The sequence below is a fragment of the Erpetoichthys calabaricus genome, chromosome 11 (assembly GCF_900747795.2).
Source record: "Erpetoichthys calabaricus chromosome 11, fErpCal1.3, whole genome shotgun sequence".
Classification (NCBI taxonomy): Eukaryota; Metazoa; Chordata; class Cladistia; order Polypteriformes; family Polypteridae; genus Erpetoichthys; species Erpetoichthys calabaricus.
The window spans coordinates 3,380,029-3,386,589 of NC_041404.2; positions in this window are offsets into that span (position 1 = coordinate 3,380,029).

Sequence of the window (6,561 nt, forward strand, 5' to 3'; positions counted from 1 at the left end):
TGAAGAAACATGAGGACTATGAACAATAGTTGTGTGTCTATCAAATCCAGAAACTCTACTAACAATGTACTCCACTCCCTCCCTTTTTGAGGATTGCTGTCTTGACTGAAAACTGACATAAACTATTGGTCACATCTTCTTGCAGTTATCTCCATTATAGTTACCTTGAACAAGGTTTATTCAGATGCTATATCCCTGATGTTTCCAGTGATGCAGGTGAAACTCTTTAAATCGTGTTAAATTCAGCCTGAATAGAGGCTCCTACTAGCTTTTCTCAAGATTCTTTCATGTCTCAGATCTGCTATGTCTTTCTACGTCAGCTCACCAAATGAGTTTTGGGTGAAATGCTGAAAGCACTGAATATTGCAGCTGTACCCTGATAAACACATGTCTTTAATGCTGAATGGAAGGCAGAGACATTTCCTTGAGATTACTTAATTTTTTTTCTTCCTTGTATCACCACCTGGCCATATACAGTCATATGAAAAAGTTTGGGAACCCCTCTTAATTCTTTGGATTTTTGTTTATCATCGGCCGAGCTTTCAAAGTAGCGACTTCCTTTTAATATATGACATGCCTTATGGAAACAGTAGGATTTCAGCAGTGACATTAAGTTTATTGGATTAACAGAAAATATGCAATATGCATCATAACAATCCTTATAGCCATCTTTTCAGATTAGATTCCACATTTAATTCCAGTTTAAATCATCTGTTAGATTTCTTTTTCCTTCTTATATAATGAGACACAAGGACCTTACCTTGACTTAGCAAATGACTTACTATTTCTCCATCATACAAAAATGACCTGTGAATTTCACTCTCCTCTGTGCTTTCAATTTCAACAATGTATTTACTTGAATTGTTTTCTTTTGGACACTAGAGCAACAAGAACCATATATAAGAGATGACTTCCTACTTTTCACCATACAAGTAATTACAAATGCTAAAATGTGATATTAACCATCAATTTCTGCCCCCCTGTGTATATTCAATTCAATTTTTTTCTGAAGGGAGACAGATAAAGACATATAAGACTAAGTGTATTAATACAGGTAAAAAGTTTAAGCAAATGTTTTTGGTCTCCGGGAACAGGACGTCAAATCTGAAAACCTACCTGTCATTTTTGGTTGCCCTTATGTTTTCAGATCAAAATATTTTCCAAGAGAAAAGGGTGATAGAAGATAAGAAAGGCAGAGGGGTGTACAACGTGGAAGGTGATTGTCGATACTCCCCCAACACAACGTAGCAGACAACAAATAACAGCAATTTCTGACACTTTAAAGGTGAGAACATGTGAGAACAGTATCAATACCTCCTGGCCAAATCCTGACAACACAGTCCCAGAGCATAGGAAATGGAATTATGATGCCGCTTTAAATGCCAAGAGTGACAGAATGCCAGTTACTTCCCTCTATGTGGCAATCTGGAGTCTTGAGCATATGCTGAACGGCTGTGTTGTCCTTTCCAGAAAAGTAGCACAGTGGTGGGGAAAAAATCCTGGCCCTTTAAAGATGATGCCAGATTGACAAGGTTTCAAGATGCACCAGAGGGTACTAACTCAGAGGATGAGTTTTAAAGTCACCTTACCATCAGAGTCTAATTGAGTGTAGAGTTAAAAGGTAAGAGATGAGAAACACTTGATTGTTAAGAGGTAGGGGGCCCAGATAAAGGAGACTTGCCAGTTGACAGGATTGTTTTGTGGGGTACTTTGATAAACCAGGTAGATGGGTTCAAGATCTGTCTCACTCTCTCTCTTCCTCTTGCTTCTTCCGTATTTGGAAGACTCACGACAGGTTTCAGCTATGTGGAATTTCAGAGTGTAGGTTTTCATTATTGCTGGGGAGGGAACAGAAAAACAGGTTAAATATGTTTTAAAGCTGGTTTCCTTGTGTCTTTTATTTTTTATAAGATGGGTCAGTGGTTACATTCATGATGTGCGTATGCACACATGCAAATCTAATAAAATACAAATAAAATAAGTTTTTTTCTTTGCTTATTTGAACAATGGTATACAAAACATTTCAAACTGTGTGCATATTTTACTCTTCATCCAGGAACTAGTTCATTGTTAAAGAGCTTTCAGGTTTTATCAGCTGAAGGTGGCGTTAACTTTTAATTAGCTTAAAACAAGCTTAACTGGCTTTCAGAAAATTAGGAGGTCAGTTTTCTGTCGTTAGCAATCAGTTTCTAGCCTGCTTGCTCTAGAAACTGAATTGGAATGAGACATAAGTAAAGTGAGACCCTCTCAGTAGGCAGCCCAATGACATCACGTTTACAAAAAGGTAACATATGAGCAGTGCACAAATTTAAGTGTATATTTTGATTCGTTTTTGGTAGGTATAAAAATATTCTTAAAATACTGAATTCCATGAACTGTGAAAAGTAAAGGCTAGATCTTATTGTCAAATTGATTAAATTAGTAAAGACTGGTTGGAAACCCGACAAACAATACATATGGAGCAGACACTAGTTATGATTTAAGAGTTAATGAGGTGAAGAAATTATACATTGCTTGAAATATAAGTGGGAAGCACAGAAAAACACAAAGTACTTAAAAATGGAGTTGGAGATTGTAAAAACGGCAGAAGGACAACACAGATGTCCCCAAAGGCCTATATGCACTGGCTCATTTATTAAGGGAAAAATTGTAAGTTTATCACCAATGCATAGGGTGTGAATATGAAAAATCAGGGTGTGCAAATGTCACTTTGGGCAGGTATCCAAAATATCTCTTAATCTTATGCCAAACCTGAACTACATATTAAGCCAGAGGACACAAATTTTTAGCACAAGTTTTTAGTTTAAAGGTTAGGTTTTTAGGAGTTATGATATTGGGAGACTGACTGTAGAAGAATGCTAGCTTCCCACTGGCCAGAGAATAAAAGTCCAATGCTTTTTTCATTCTGTCAAAGACATATGACTCACAGATTGAATTGGAATGCTCAACGTGGCATTCTTATTTTTTGAGAAAAATCCAGAGATTAACATTCTTATGTTGGCCACAGATTTTTTGGGGGCAGGAAAAGACAGCACGGCACAAATGAAATTAAAATGAGGGAAAATATTTATTTTATCAATGTGTAAATAAAAGATAATGGAGGAAAAGACAAAATGTTAGACAGAATACCCAGTGTTTTCTTCTCCAGCCTTACTGGAGTTTTTTTTTTTTTTCTGTCCAACCTGGCCAATGGTCCTTATCAATGGACTGTCATTTAGAGACTTAAAAACAATTCTATATTTCAGGACACTGTTTCTGTTAATTATATATCTGTTTTTTGTAACTGTGCATAATTTATTTTTGTATACTATTTATGCATTAATGGGCAGCACGGTGGCGCAGTGGTAGCGCTGCTGCCTCGCAGTTAGGAGACCCAGGTTTGCTTCCTGGGTCCTCCCTGCGTGGAGTTTGCATGTTCTCCCCATGTCTGCGTGGGTTTCCTCTGGGTACTCCAGTTTCCTCCCACAGTCCAAAGACATGCAGGTTAGGTGCATTGGCGATGGTGTGTGTGTGTGCCCTGCGGTGGGCTGGTGTCCTGCCCAGGGTTTGTTTCCTGCCTTGCACCCTGTGTTGGCTGGGATTGGCTCCAGCAGAACCCCGTGACCCTGTAATTAGGATATAGCGGGTTGGATGGATGGATTTATGCATTATTATACTTATCTCATTTTAATTTTTTTCTTTGCATATAACTACTTCTTTGACATCTTCTAAAGCCATTTTGAGCAATATTGCTTGAATGAAAATATCTCTCTACATATAAAATCCAACGTCTGTCTGTCCGTCTGTATGTCTGTCCAGTTTTCACAAGAGAACTACTTAACGGATTTAGATCGGGTTTTTTTCTATAATTTGCTTGAACATTCCGGTTGATTTTGTGACTTCTCTCATTGCGCTAAGTATTATAATTTGGTTGCGGCACTGATTTATTTGTGCAAATCCGAGAGACAGGCTGTGGGCCGAGGGGAGTGGGAGGTGGGACCTCAGGAGTAGGGAGCCAGGCGGCACCATCCTCACTCACGCGCCAGCCTCCATTCAAGTCGCTCTACCTCTCGCCATGTGTTGGAATGTACCTTGCCTCCATTTAGCTACCAGTTTCTCATCTAGAGACTGTTAATGAGTAACATTTGATGTTTTTGAGAGATAACAGCTACGTATGTTTTAGAGGGTACCTGCTCATTGGTAGTGACATCACGGCCATGTGCTCTTCTCTCCACATGGGGGACGCTTTCCCATCAGATCTGAACACGATCAGATACAGTTGCAACATCTGACATTGGAGCATACCTACCTTCTGCTTGGCCAGAGATACACTGCCAATTTTATACATTTTTGACAAAGAGATCACAGCTACATTCCTGCCCCTCATAGCAAAACGAAAAATATTGAATATCAAGAGGTCCTCGGATATGAAAACTATTACTATAAATTCTTCTCAATACAAATTATTAGATTTTTAAAAAAAATTTTATTGATTTGGGTGGAGCTGCGGGAGACAGCTACTATGCTATAGAAATAAATGCTGTTGTTGTTGTTAGGAAACATTCCTCAACTTGACTGAATTTTTAGGCTTGCCCAGCTATCATTTATTCTCTGATGGACACTCTCCTGAAGCGTACAGTTTTACTAGAGGAAATCTCATGGGAGTTAAATTTTCAATGTTCATTGTCTAACCCTTCATCTGTTATCAGTTTAGAGTTGTGGATTCCAAGTTCAGTCCAGGAGTAAACTATGGTAGCAGGTTTTTGTTAATAATGGTTTTGCAACCTGTGAGTCTTTTAACTTTTATTGATCTCATTATTTATCTGGCAGATCTTTTTTTTTTTCTTAATCTGCATTAAGAAAAGAAATATCTGTGTCTTAGCAACAGCTCTAAATGCTTAATTCTCTGTTGTCATTTTGCTATTAATTCACATTTTATTCGGTAGAGTTTAATTTCCAGAATTGTATGCTAGTAATTACAATTAAAGACAAAGGGAGTAGACCAGGGGTTCACAAGAGTTCAGTCCTGGTATACCATTGCGGCTACAGACTTTCATTTCAACCAGTTACATAAATCAGTGGGTCACAACTATGTCCCATCAATTTAATTATTTAGCTGCCTGTTTTTCTTTCCTTATTCTATTTCAGAAAAAGTGCTCCATTAAGATACTTGAATTTAGATAAAATTCAGAAATGTGTTTTCTTAGTCTTACTATTTATTTTTTTCTGTGGAATTTGCTCCTTAAATTGTATCCAGATACTGACAATCAGTGATGAACAGTACAGACACAGATGCAAATGACACTGAATGTTAAAGCAGAGCTGTTACTTCAATGTTTCATTCATTTATGTGCTAATTAGTAAGAAAAAGGTTTAATTAAGTGGTCTTCAAGTTCACTCCAGCAGACCATATTAACTGATGCATTTCTTCCCAACCACCTTCTTCTTTTAACTGGCCTTTATAAAACAAGCTGTTACTGTATTTCCCAGTTTCTGCCTTTTTTGTGTCAAACCAGAAAATACAAAATGTGTTTGCCACGCATTGACATTGATTATTGCCTTTTATCTTGTTTATTAAGATTTTCCTGTTTTTTATATTCTGGACAATCACCACCAGAATGATAACCTGGACACTCCTACATCATTGCTGCTGATTTCAACAAGGCTAGTCTCAAAATGATCATTCCAAACTGTTATCAGCACATTACATGTTCTACCAGAGGGGACACAACACTTGACTGTTGCTATACTTAAAAAGATGACTATAAGGCAAAAACGCTGCCTGCATTTGGCAAACCTGGCCATGCCGCCATCTTTCTTATGCCCAGATACAAATAAAAGTTAAAGCAGGAAGTTCCAGTCACATGATGGACAGACAGATCAGAGACTATTCTCCAAGACAAGCCAAATGTTGCTGACTGAGAAATGTTCAGTTGTGTTTTTAATATTTTTATTGATTTTAATTAGAAACAGATAACATTCCATACAGTCAAGTCAAATTTAACAAATCAAAATAAAATTCAACCCTCACCCAAGAGAAAGAGAGAGGAGCCAGCAACTGAAGCTACTCTATAAAAGGAGCAAGAAAAGAAGGGTATCATCTCCCCCAAAATGGAAGCTTATTCTAAAATGTTATTGATTAGATAGATAGATAGATAGATAGATAGATAGATAGATAGATAGATAGATAGATAGATAGATAGATAGATAGATAGATAGATACTTTATTAATCCCAATGGGAAATTCACATTCTCCAGCAGCAGCATACTGATACAATAAATAATATTAAATTAAAGAAAGATAATAATGCAGGTGAAAAACAGACAATAACTTTGTATAATGTTAAATGTTAACGTTTACCCCCCCGGGTGGAATTGAAGAGTCGCATAGTTTGGGGGAGGAACGATCTTCTCAGTCTGCCAGTGGAGCAGGACAGTGACAGCAGTCTGTCGCTGAAGCTGCTCTTCTGTCTGGAGATGATACTATTTAGTGGATGCAGTGGATTCTCCATAATTGATAGGAGCCTGCTGAGCTCCCTTCGCTCTGACACAGATGTTAAACTGTCCAGCTCCATGCCAACA